Consider the following 14,094-nt stretch of genomic DNA (forward strand, 5'->3'; position numbering starts at 1 on the left):
ATTTTGAATTTGTAATGATTTTTTTATGATTTTTTAATGTTAAAATATATATTTCTTGTTTTGGTTGGAATCCGGTGAGAAATAATATATAAAATAAAATTGGTAGTGGGTAGGGGATTTTCTTATTCTTTCTTTTTTTAAGCATATTTTTTGCTTGAAATATGGGCAAAAGTGAAATGGAGTAATTATTGTTGTTATTATTTTTATAGTTTTTAGGTGAATGGAAAAAGTAAAATTAGGTTGCCAAGGCATGAAGAAAAGAAATTGTCTAGAAAAGGGAAAAAGATGGGGTGGGGTGGGCTTGGGCAGGCATCAACTTTTTGAGTTATGGCAAGCGCCATCTGGTACAAGTAACAAAATTTTAATAAAATAAAAAAAGCAAAATCATACCAACCAAAAAAAAACAAAAACAAAAATCATAAAGGGATAAGATGAAATTTTCATTTTCATTCTACACACTTTTGCTTCTTGTAACTCACAACTCTGGTTTCACTTTTGCTGCCTCCACATTTTCATTCAGCATAATGGTAAAGAAGGTTTTGAAAAATCAATGGAAATTCAGAATTTTGGTTTCAATGTTTAGAAGTCATGGAAATTTTATTCTGATACCAATAGAATTTTACTTGTGACAACATAAATATATGGATTTGATTCCTCATTATAATTTATAATAAAATTAAAACCAATAAATGAGTTTAGGAAACACAAAATTTTCCTAAACATGAGTTTAGAATGAAAACATCCATTTTTTATGGATTTTGAATACTCATAGAATAGCGGAACGCAAAATAATGACGCATACTATACGTGGAAATGCATTTCTAAGAAATACGAAATGCATTCCTTATTGGTACGTTCCTGGTGCCGAGCATGATTCGTGACATGGAAATAAATTTTAAGGAATATGAAAACTCATTCATTATTCGTGCGGTCTTCGTGCCGATCTGCCGCGACATGGAAATGAATTTTAAGGAATATGAAAATCATTCCTTACCCGTGCGCTCCTAGTGTCGAGCATGTGGCGCGACACAAAAATAAATTTTAAGGAATATGAAACTCATTCCTTACTTATGCAGTCCTAGTACCGAGTATGTGGCCCGACATAGAAATGCAGTTTTAAGTAATATGAAACCCATTTTATACTGTACATAGCCCCATCATTGTTCGAGTCCTGCTGCTGGCAGTCATTATTAGTGTGCGATATGTAATTTCCTACATAAATCCATACTAGTGGTAGTTGGCAGTTAGGTGCCACGCGTAAGTCCTTATAGCTCAAGATTATGGTTCTACTCTGGCCCTAGTGGTGAGAGTAGCTAATCTCCCCCTAAATTTTTCTTCATTAAAATAAAAAACTCATTTTATACTAGTGCAAATCATGTAAAAAAACTCATTCCTTACCAGGGCAGACCTAGTAAAGAGCATGTGGAGCGACTACACAAAATCCCCAAACTTATAAGGACCCCAAAATTTTTAACCCGCCTTTAAGTAATGTAATTTTAATATATATATATATATATTACAAATAAATAATATAGCCCACCATATAAAAAAAAAAGAGTAATGATGATGAATTTTATTTATAAAATTAATGATTATGAGAATCAATATTGATTTTGTTAATGAATTATAAGTTTTAGTTATAAAACTTTCTTTGTAGCATCAATACATGGTTAAAAACAAAACAAAAACAAAATGTGTGCTTGTTTTTTTTGTTGAGAAATTATGGAATTGCATTCATAATTCAGCCATAAAATGTGTGCTTTTTTATGTGTCACTTGAACCATACTCTTATTTTTAAATATATTTTAGCATAATGTATTATTTTTATTGGTTATTTATTTAAAAAGTGTTACTTTGATATAAACTATTTAGGCAAAATTGTAGCAATGGTCTCTGGACTAAGACTAAACTTTACTTTTCATCCCTCATATTGTTAAATTATTACAGTGATGTTTCAATTAGATCTCATGTTGCATCATTGGTCTTTCCATCAACTTAGTTAAATTTTCTGTCAAAATTAAGGGCAAATTGGGAAATTCATAATTTCTCTCTCTCTCTCTCTCTGCTCCCCTCCTGTGCGCTCTCCCTCTTCCCCCGACGATTTCTTCTTCCCTCATTCCCCCATGACTACCATCTGCAAGCTCCAACCCTCAAACCTATCCCACAACCACCTTCTACCGTAGCCCACAACCCTAAAATTTTCTCCCTATTGATATAAAAAAGGATGAAGGTGAGGTCTTAGCCTCGAATGAGGGGGGGAATATAGACACTAGGCGTAGCCTTTTTTTTTTTTTTTTGGACAAAAAGTTAGTCGAGCACTCTCATGCTCACCTATTAATCCCTTATCTTTAATAAGCATTGCTATCGCCAGTCTCGCAATCTTTAATTTGGGTGGGTGAAGAAATTGGGGGATCAGGGCTAGAGAGAGAGATATATATTTGATTTATTTTTTAAATTTTTTGTGTGAAAAGACATTGTTGCCCATGCCAAGTAGGACTTGTCATTGCCATGTCATCATTTTTAACGGAAAAGTTGACTGAAGATAATACCAAAATAACAATTTAACAATAAAAGTAAAGTTTGGTCTTAGTCTAGGGACCATTGCTATAATTTTGCCAACTATTTAAATACAACTAAACTATATGTATTTCTATTATTTATATCTATACGTTTCACTATATTTACTGTTAATGTGCAAAAAATTAGAGAAGCCGAAGTGTATTAACGCCTAATATAATGTATGTTCATAAGTAGGGATGTTATATTAATAGCTGTCCGATTAAGAAGGTGTTTGGCCATGCTCCCACAATGAAGAGAGGAGGGTTGCTTAAGCATGGTTGGATCAGCTTATTACAAGGAATACCAGATAGATGGTGACACCTGGCTGGGATTAGGATTCAAATTGCTTATATTCGCTTCTAACCAGGCCACCTGGAGGGTCTGCTCATGTGATTTTTGACCAAGTATCCTCTTCGGGTGAATTCATCGGTACCGACCAGACCAAGCCTTTGTTCGGGGGAGGATGGTGGTTGGTCGCCCTAAGTATGTTTGGTCGGGTCAATTCCATCAAATGGTGAGATTAGTGCTCTTTAGGTAGCCCAGGTGACGTCATGCCATTAGCCAATCTGGAACTCCGACATGTTAACAAGATGTTTATAGCTTGGAATATGGGCATAGTTTTGAGCAGGACAATTCATACTGGGTACATAAAGCATGAATATCTTATTCAAAAAGGGTGATGATGAGTTGAAATAGAATGCATGCTCACAGAAAATTTCTATTTTGTTTAAAGACGCAAAGAAGGGAAAGAGAAGTAGTTGAAGGGCATGGTGTGCATAAATAAATGGATAGTAGATGTTAGTGGTTGCACATGTTGGAGCCTTATCTCGTATTTTTAGTGTCTTATCATCGTTATCAGATAAATAGTTGTTATTAGACAATAGTGGAATCTCATGACTTTTTGGCATTACAACAAACAAGGTTTAACTACATTTGGATTTTGACGCCCAACAAAACACCCTGGCTGGACTTCAAAATAAATTAAAAAAACTTGTTCAAGTTTGGACAGGACTTAAAACCCTCCTATTGGCCACTTAAAAGGTTCATTTTACCTATCCCAACACTTTGCATTGCCAAGAACTATATAAATACAAAAAGTATATAAACAGGGTATCTTATTTCACATGCATTGGAAAAAAAAAAAAAAGATTCGTCTGAAAGTATATAAACATGGTATCTTATTTCACTTCGGAGAAAAAACACCTCTGACGTACTTTTTCAGAAAATCACTTAAAGTGATTATTTAGAGGAGTGATTCTTCTTAAATAAAAAAAATGATTATTGGCCTCTCCAAATCACTCCTAAACAATCATTTATTTAAAAAGAGAGAGAGATGGGAAGAAGCGGACAAATGAGAAATGTTAAACAACACGTAGAATTTTATATAATATGAAAACTGAACACATTTTTAAATGATCTATTAATTTGTTTCTTTTGAAAACATTTATCTATTTTTTTCTCTATATTTCGACTAAAATAAAATATTTTAATATCTCGAGCACTCGGGTTTTTTTAATTTTTTAATTTTAAAAGCTTGTGTCAGAAAATTGATTAGAGATTGTAGAAATTTTGGAAGATATCACACTTGGAAGACAATCAAATTAACTTGAATAAGGGACCACAAAGCATTGACTAAGCAAATGCAAATTATTATGTCTTTAATATTCAAAAGACTAAAGCATCCTTTTCAAATTGGGCATAGATGAGTTACCAAAACGCAAGGAAAATATTAAAGAAATTAGGGTTAGATAAGAACAACTAATTATTTAATTGTTTGAGCATTTGAAAAATAGGGTGATGAATTCGATGCACATTAGCTTCCACAAGTTTCTTTTTCTTTTTATTTGTCTAAGTATTATTGGCCTGCAAGTTTGGCATCAGTTTTTTATTCTCCTATTTCTTTTTTCTTTCTTTAATTATAATGAAAATGAAATCCCAATGTTAAAATAAATGAAAAAAAAAGAAAATTGAATTATTACACTGTAACACAAATATAAAGAAAAGGAAAAAGTAATAATAAAAATTAGATTAATAAATGTATGATATAGTTGAAGACGTAGTTTGTCATATTTACCAACTGCAGGTCCATATCAAAACACAGATTGTGAAATCTCAAGGAGCATGGGAATTTAATTTATTTTTATGCAATTTGCACCTAGCTTTAGATAAAGTGAATTGTGAAAAACAAACCTATATGCATATAATATGAAAATGAATATATATGACGTGTATAAATGAATTTTTTGTTGTTGGTGGACATGGACAGTCCGAAAATATACACGACGTTGTCAAATTGTGTATCTAAACCATGTATTCAGATAAGAATTAACCTAATTAATTATTTCGACATTTCAACTTAGAATTAACTTCGTAACTTTATGTGTTATGGGGGTTTTTCTGTTGTTGCTAGAATTAAGGGCGTGTGAAAAAAAAGGTTCTAACATGTTTTTCTTTCTCGTCACTTTTCTTTATAGGTGAATTGGGTCTTTCTCATCACTTTCACTTTCTTAAATCTCTCCTCTCTGTTAAGTAAACAAAAACGGAAAAACAGACTTTGTCAAAAGAGGGTTCTTTTTTAATGTTGGCGTGATGAAATTGCAATCTTGCATGCCAAAGGATTCTCTGCAAGAATTGGTGATTTACTGACCATTTTGACCAGTGTTAATTATTTTCGTAAGGCTTGGCGACTTTTATTGACCAATATAAATTCATGTTTTTTCACATCGAGACTCCAAATCAGTTGAAATATGAGTCAAACGGGTTAGAGTCTACATCATTTCGTGTCAAAGATTAAAAATTATCAGGTCAAAGATCTGTATATGCTCAGTTTAATGTTTAAGGCTTTCGTTTAGTTTAGTAACGTGAGCTTTTAACTAAACATAAGATTGAAGTGATTGGTTTTTTGATTGCGTCCTAAAATGAGAGGTGAATTAATATTAGTTCACTTCTTTGAAGTAGTACAAAGCACGCCCTATACTCTCGGGTTAGTAGAGTCCCTCACCCGTGAGAGGGTAGCAAACTTAATGATTAAGGCTTTCTCTTAAAAACAGAAAACATAAATGTAGCTTTAATCTCTTATGTTCTATAGTCGCATGATCTTACCTTTTTTTTTAATATTTGGATAAATTTTGGCATCAACAATATGTGTTTTCCATTTTTGAAGTTATGGTTCTAGTTATGAAACTTGAAATACATCACTAGATTAGCAATAAATAAATAAATAAAAGGAATATTAATTATTATTTTTTCCTCTGTCCTTTTGTTTATGAAATAGCGAAACTGTTACAAAATTATCAAATGATTTTATGCAACTAAAAACTTAAAAGTTGGCTTAACTTTACTTTAAAATAACAAGACAAAAACAAGAAAAGAAAAAAAGAGAGTTTTGATGACCACAATTTTTCCCCACCCCCTCTTTTACTTTTATTTTGTGATCTTTCTTTTTTGTTACATTGGAAGGAAAGAGACTTTGGGGTTTCGATCTTGGGTGCCAAGTAGGAGGAAGGGGGAGGGCCACAACGACTGTGGTAATCCCGCTCGACTTATTTTGTGATCTTTTACTTTAACTTTCTTATTGGATAGATCATTTCATTTTCCCGCCAACTTGTTTAAACTTTTTTGTTAGCAATTTGATTTACTAAAAAGGAGGTGGGAGGAATTTGGGGCGTTTGGTTATAACTCAAAGGTTGTGGAATAACTTAATTGTCATTTAAGGTCAATTTATTATTTCTCAAAGATTTTTTTTTATTATAATTATTTTTTCAAGTTTTAGTCAACAGAAAATTGCATTCAAAATTCAGGAGAGGGCACATCAACAACATATGCAATATAAATTTTTTATTTTTCACTTTCTAACAATGAGCCCCAAAGGGTCAATACAAATCTACTGCTAAAAAACCAGCAAGCTTGGTTAAATCAAACATCATCAATGAAAAACAAAATCTAAAGAACAAACTCTCACATAGGCTTGGAAATTCCATGCAAAAAACCAACTAAACCAAACGGGTCATTTTACGTCAGTTAAGGCTTAAAATCGGTAATCAATTTCGGATTAGTTTTAAATACTGACCGAAATAATTAGTACTCAAGTGAGTATTATATTTTTTTACTTGTTAGTAACCGAACCAAACCGAATCAAACCAAAAATTTATATAGACGACGACAGACTCAGCACAACAAAGTCAAATGAAGCCGCATTCTCTGTATTTCGACTCAAATAAATCTAGTGAACCCTATGAAATCGCTTATATACCGTGAAGTAAAGGAAGGGAATAATGCTTTGTTTGACTCCATTGCAGACCTGCCAACAGACTACAGTCCTCACTGATTGGATTGGATCCTGTATTTGGTTCAGCCCAATAAGAAAAAATTACGTGTCTCTCTCAAAGGGCAAAACATAGTAAACGTGGGCATCTTGTAAAATGTCTTCCAAGGCGCCCCCCCCAACAACAAATGACTGCAAGAAGAAAAATAAGCATGTGCAGATTTGGTATGACATTTAGATATCCCACTGCTCACTGGTCAGTGCTCAGCAGTCTCTATTAAAGTTTGCATCAGCAATTCAACCCAAACCAGTCCAAACACCCACCAATTAAGATTCTGCTTTTCAATTATAAAAGGAACCCAAGATTCAAATTCAACCCACTTCTCCTTGTTGCTTTCCTTGGTCAAGCTCTAGAATGGACACCATATTGTTTCATCATGTCGCGCACTTTCTCTTTATTGGTACTTTTCATGACAACCTGTTTTCTGTTGCCAGAACTATGGGGCTTTGTGCTTCTTGCTTAGCCCAAGTTTGTTAAATCTGATTTTCTGGGTCAAGTTTAGCCCAAATAATTAAGAATAAGACATGTCCAGTCCATTCACATTATAAGTTTCTTGTTGCTGTTGGGCTATGAATTTTATTCTTTGTTCTTGGTCTTGAGCTTGGCTTATGTATAATTCACATGAAACGTACAATTAAAACAAGTCTATAAATTATAAACTCCATACGCATAATCATGGTTAACTTTTTACTTTATATTTATGGAATTATGGTTATGCATATAAACACGTGTCAAGTGTTGAGAATAATGATAAAGATACACCTAGAGTTAAAGTGGTGAGCAAAAATATTCTTTTGAAAAATTAGGTGAATCTACCACCAAACACTATAATAATAAAATTTTAAGTTAATTTACAAATTAGTACCAATTCAACCAATCTGGTATGTGATAAGTAATAAACATGCTGCAAAGCACAAATTTTTTTTTTCAAAGCATAATGCAAAGTTTTCTACATAAATGATTGAGAATTCAAATGAAGTCTCTAATTCATGATTGTGATTTGATTCAAAATTCTTTATGATGTACGCGTCATGTTTCTTTTCATAAACTACGAAAAAGAAAGCCGGGAAATTTCTTTTCTAAATTCTCACGCTAAGCAGAAGCACCCTTTGTGGCCTCTAATTAACAGATGCCTTAAACTACTATATTTTCTGTCAACCATACATGATATTCAACAGTTCATGAATTACAAGAAGAAAATGCCAAATGCTTGCATGGCTTAGATTCTGCTTACAAACAGAAAAGGGTCCTCTTTTAGCATCCAAGATTCCAATTTGAGCAAGTCTCCTTGTTGTGTTTTCCTTCGTGAAACTTCAGCTGACTTTGCTGCATAAATTTGATCACGAAATTTAATTATTTAATAATAACAAAGCTTCCAATGTACTGGAACATACAAAGATAGCCGCCTAGGAAATTTGAAACTTCCAATAAGATAGAAATGACCAAGAAAATCAGAAAGAGTTTTAAAAAAAATGTTTCCAAGAACTGTTGCATTGTGTTTCTCCCCCTAAATGTGTTGCTCTCTTGGCCTATATCATTGCTGCTATATGGGTATCTCAAGGGTCAAACTGTACTTGAATTTTTTTTTTCCCATTTCCTTGCCAATTGGGCTATATTCCTTGTCCAATTAAATTGAACTTAAGTGAATGAAAAATGCATAATTAACATGATATCAGAGTCTTTCTTTGCAAGTGGTCCTCAGTTTGACTCATGTTCCGCTTCTTTGTTGGCCCTATCGCTTAAGGTTTCTGGACTAGCTGTTGTTTAACAATGGGAAAGTACAATTTATTTGGTTTTATTTTACAATGTGCTCCTAACCTAAGTTCCTTTTTTTTTTTGGGGGGGTCAAATATGCTACTAAGTTTAAAATTGGAAGTTTCTTGATGGATTTTCTGCTGTACGGAATTTCTGCGCGCACACACACAAAAAAAAGGCCAACCTGGTTGGCTGGAACCTTGTACTTCACGCAGAAGATGATATAAACATAACAAAATGTTGTCCAGGCCTAAAATAAAAAAAATTAAAAAAAATAGTTATCCATGAAGTTGCAACTTTACAACAATTGGCTAAGCATATTTTAGTATCTGGGAATCTTCTTTACAGGAAGCAAAATTTCAAAGAAAAAGAAGGGTTTGAATTTGCTGAGCTCAGAATTCAGATAGATATGTAGATAGATACCTTCTCATTTGCCGCAGATTTTGCTATGTGAACAAGTGAGAAAAGGGAAAGGCAAAGGCAAAAGGCCAAGGCAAAGCATAAAGAGAGAGATTCCCTACTACACATTAAAAATTGCGGCTCATATCAAACAAGCCTAACAAAGAAGCACTCAGCTTTGCCAGATTCTCCATCTATGCAATTAACATGAAGATTAAGAAAGGAATTACAATTCATCAGATTATATTCAGAATATCTCTATCTTCTACGCTCTCTTTTGTAAAAAGTAAATTCTAACCAAGATTTGGGTAGGCTTCGATTCGACTACCCGAAAAAAAAGTTTGATTTCTCATTAATTTTACTTGGTCGACAACTCGACAATGCTGATAAGTTTTTATGTTTTACACTCAATGCCAACCTGCTATCAGGAATAATATGTTGGAAGATCGTATTTACTTTAGATCTTTAAGTCACATTCAGATTCAATATTTGTTCATTTCACTTTAAATCTGAGTTGCTAGCTCTTTCTTGTAAGAAGTTTTTTTGAGCTTTATTCCTCATGAGTACATGACTGCAACTCATCTACTGTATGGTAGGTGCAACATTATTATAACTGCATCTTCCAGAAACTTAATTGGGAGATATTTGGTACGTGACAACTCTGCACAATTACTTCCCTAAAGAATGGCATGAGCTGGTATAAACACGTATGTCTTTATTTCAAGAATAATGCAGGGAGTTCAATTCAACGATCATAACCATTTATATTTTAGGTCATTCCTGCGAAAAACTTAATCATTCTGATTTTTTGGAGCTGTTTGTTCATCTAAAATATGCGGAAAAAAACAAAGCTGTTTGGTCATTAGATAAGATTAAAAACAAAATATGAATACTAAAATGGCTAAACTATTTCCGATTTTTTGAATGAAGATTTGAAAAATAACATCTGGCTTGACCACTACCATCACTATCTTTATGAGCCAAAGCCAAAGCCAAAGCCAGTTGGGTTTAAAATATCTTATCAAAAATGACAACTAGGGATGTTCAAATTTATACATAATTGATATCAACCAGATTATACGACAAAAAAGTGGCTGATAATAATTTTATTTTGTCAGAAAACATGCCTAAGCACAAAGCATCCTATCCTGTTGAAACATTGGATCAGCATATGCTCTTCTGGATGCAGCTTGCATCAGCTGGAAACGTCATTGATATGCCTACAACTAGAAAAGGCCAAGCAAGAATTTGCTAGATTCCATCTACAAACACAAGAGGAGTTAAATGAGCAGCCAAGACATGATGTTAAACCAAGTCTCTCTTTTGTTGGATTCTTTCGTTCCAACTTTGGCGGCTTTGTAAGATTAAAACTAAAATAATTATATATTTTTTTCAGTTGCCATTGGAATAATGGTAGGGAGGAGGACTAATGCAGATGGGACACTAGTGCCGAAGATTATTATAAGTTTTAAGTTACCACAAAGGGAAAGCGCAAGAGAAAGAGGATGCTCATCCAGAAGTCGGTACTTTTCCAAGAGGCCATTTCACAAGAATTCAGGATATGGGACAGAAAAAAGAGATGTAATCCATAGTAAAATGATACTTTACAACAATTTAATTTGCTTATTTCGTAACAACCAACGTGGCACACACATGTATAACATTTTCGTACATTATAATTGAAACATAATTATAACATATGTATATGACATGATTTAACTAGACGGTGTATGTCACTCAAACTGGCACAAAGTCTCCACCGAAGTTTTTCTCCCGACAAAAGGTTCCTGATCAAAGTTGGCTGAGAATCTCTCTCCTTTATTCTTGTTTACAAAAACAAAAGTGCTACTAGATAAACTGGGGGGCATGCTCTGCATAATATACTTATGTAATTTATAAGAGTATAGGACATCTTTACACGCATGCATGCATGGTGAAGAACTGCAAAGCTGTAAGAACGTGAGAACTAGAATTGGCCAGAGCTATATAGACAAGCTTAAAAAATAAATTCCACTAACAAAAGATAAGCGGCCTATAGTAAACAAACAAGTCCTGCTAAGAACCTATGCAGTTACTTTGTTTGATTCTCCGATCAAAAACTGTTTGAGGAATTGGGTAGCTGGCAATTGGAATGAAACGACAATTGAACAGACTGATATTTTGATTAAACTAATAGGTCTTTAATTCTGTCTATTAGTATGCTAATCTCTCTTGGCTTATTTTCTGTCAATTTCTTGGTGACTAATTAATGTGGTAAGTGAATGTGTTATGAGGTAAATGTCAAGACAGAGAGTTGGTTGGTTTGGATGGATCCTTGTCCTGTATTAATTCATGGAGAAAAGGGTACAGAAACGCAAGGACAAGATAAAAGACATGTGGGGTTTCAATTTAAAATCTAAAAATATCAGTCTAAAACATGCATGAAATTCTGTGTTACATATGGACAACACCAGATTTCTACTTGAACAAATTTCAACTTGTGTTACATACTTGGAACAAAATAGCAGGCTCAGACGAGGTCTGTTTTGGATACGGCATTGCTCTTCGATCTAAAATGTTTAATTCTAAATTCTAGAGCGACGTTATCTTGAATACGAGCACAATAAATCGTACAGAAAATATAAGCAGAGCAGGATCTTATTTTGAATGTATGTGGTCCTCTGTTCGATTAAAACCAACGTGGTCCCTCATTTAGTCATATATCATGCATGTTACATTCATAATATCTGTATACATATTTGTCAACCAAAAGGGCATACTGTCGTTGTGGAAATAAATACTGATCCATTAAAACATGGATGTCAAGGGCAGATTCTATGTCGAAGTAGATTCAAAAGAGAATCGCATGCACAATAAATTGAAAACGATCGCGACAGGCTGAGGATTTTGCTAGTTGGTAACAGCCTTTTGCAATAGCCCCAAGCCGCATGGGAAAGACAAGAAGATTGCCTTGCCTTGCCTCTTGCAACGTTGAAAGTTTCCAATATTGGATCGACAATGCATGTGCCACCCTTTAAATAATAGGCACATAGGTAGCTCCTCCACTAGCTAGCCTGGCTAGGTATGTTTTTTTATGGCAAAACATATGACTTTTCCGGGCCCTTGTTTCAGCTTTTTGAGCCCCCAAAAAACCACAAGGTATCAAACTTCTCATGTGCTAGTTTAGAGACCATGGTACCAGAAGGGCACAGATAAAAAGGACGAGAGAAAACAGGTCCATGTAAAGCAGAGCCCCAGAGAGAGAGAGAGAGAGAGAGAGAGTAAAAAAAAATAGTGTGAGAAATTAACTTTGGGGCATGTGATTCATTCTCAGGGCTGCAGTAGATTCATTCAGTCAAAAAACAAAAGAAATGTAAATTAATCTGTCACTGCACATGCAAGGCCAGCTAAGCGTTTTAACCGGCGCAGTCAGAGGCAGGGCTCTTCCAAACCTGCCAAACCTAATCTTCTAAAGAGCTCTTCACTATATGGAGCATGGACCACAATCTACACCACAAAATTTAAAGTCTTGATGAACTAGAGGTATTTGCCCATTGGCCATTGGATTGAATGTGAGGAAAGTAGAAAGTGGCTCTTGGAGGGTTAAAATTGAATGCCCAAATGGAAAAAAGAAGAAAAAAACAACTCAATGAGAAGTTGGTTGCCACTATTATGATTTCATCTTCTTATACAAGTCAACAATACATCGAAAATATTTGCACATGTGAGTTCAGCTAATTGATCAGGATAGTATACACGTCCCTTTACATCAACGTAAAAGTTACTTTCGAAAGAAATTTAACTAGACAATTCTATTTTAAACCCTTATCTTTTACAACGTAGGCCTAAATAATATGATCAAAATATGGGATTATGTTTAAATGAGTATTTAGAATAGCAAAATAGGGAGGCATGGAAGAAGACAAAGCTGCAAGTAGAAATTGTTCGACCAACTGTCGGGAGTCGTGGTGTTTGCATTGGACACATAAACACATTAGCAAAGGCTAAAGACAACAAGCCGTTCTTTCTCTAACACCAACGCCCCTTCCAAACTATTTTATTTAATCCATTCCAATAATTTCTCTCTCTCTTTTTCTTGCCTTTGACCACTTTCAAATCCAATTTGTCTCAAGCAGTTGATGAATAATTTGAATTGGTTTGTTAATCCACTAATCCCTATTGGATTTGGACCCAAACCTACTTCAAATATATTAAATTTCAATCATCAAATTCTTAGATTTTTGTTTGTCCAAACATGCAGATATAAGACTATCCATCTTGTCGGTTGGCCAATTAGGCGTTGTTTGTGTCGGATATAATTTTCACTGCCCATACATATAATTTTGGCTATGCAATTTATATGTAGACAAAATTATGTGCATTTTGGTAGCGAAGAAATGGATGAAAATTGCTTACCAATAAAGGGAATTAAAAATTCGTATAAAAGACATGAGTATTTTATGAATACTACTTGTCTCCTTATCGGTAAAGATATATTACTTATTTCTGTGAATCACAGTTTGATACATATATAAAAATAATTCATTATAAGAAAAGGAGATGGAAAACAATATCTCAAATATTTTATTGAGATTTTATTTCTATCCAAACACTCAAAAATTTATTTTCCCATCCATTTGCCTTTCCTTTAAGTTTTCATACCAAAACACAAAAAAAAAATATTAAAAACCAGGACCGACAGTCACGGATACAGCCGACGGCTTTGCTTTAATTTGTATAAAAATATATTTTGTTTAGAAACTAGAAGACTTTCGGATGCAAAATACCCATATTTTCTCTTATTTAGACTTGGTCACATGTTTGAAGTTGATTTGACGTTATTAGGGTTCATATGATTCTATGCGTTCACATTTTCTAGAGAACTTGGTTTTTCTCATTTGGATTTCAAAGTTCCAAACAGTCAACCATTGATTTTCTTCTGTGTTTATTCTTTTTGTGATGTATAATTTTCCCTGAGCTTTCATATTATACTAACTGAGGGATTAGATTCTTCCCCCATTGCACACAAAAGTGAAAAAGGAAAAAAAAAAGGTTGTGGGTGGGATGGCAAAAGAGA

Source organism: Prunus mume, linkage group LG7 (assembly GCF_029339155.1).
Source record: "Prunus mume cultivar Tortuosa linkage group LG7, ASM2933915v1, whole genome shotgun sequence".
NCBI lineage: Eukaryota > Viridiplantae > Streptophyta > Magnoliopsida > Rosales > Rosaceae > Prunus > Prunus mume.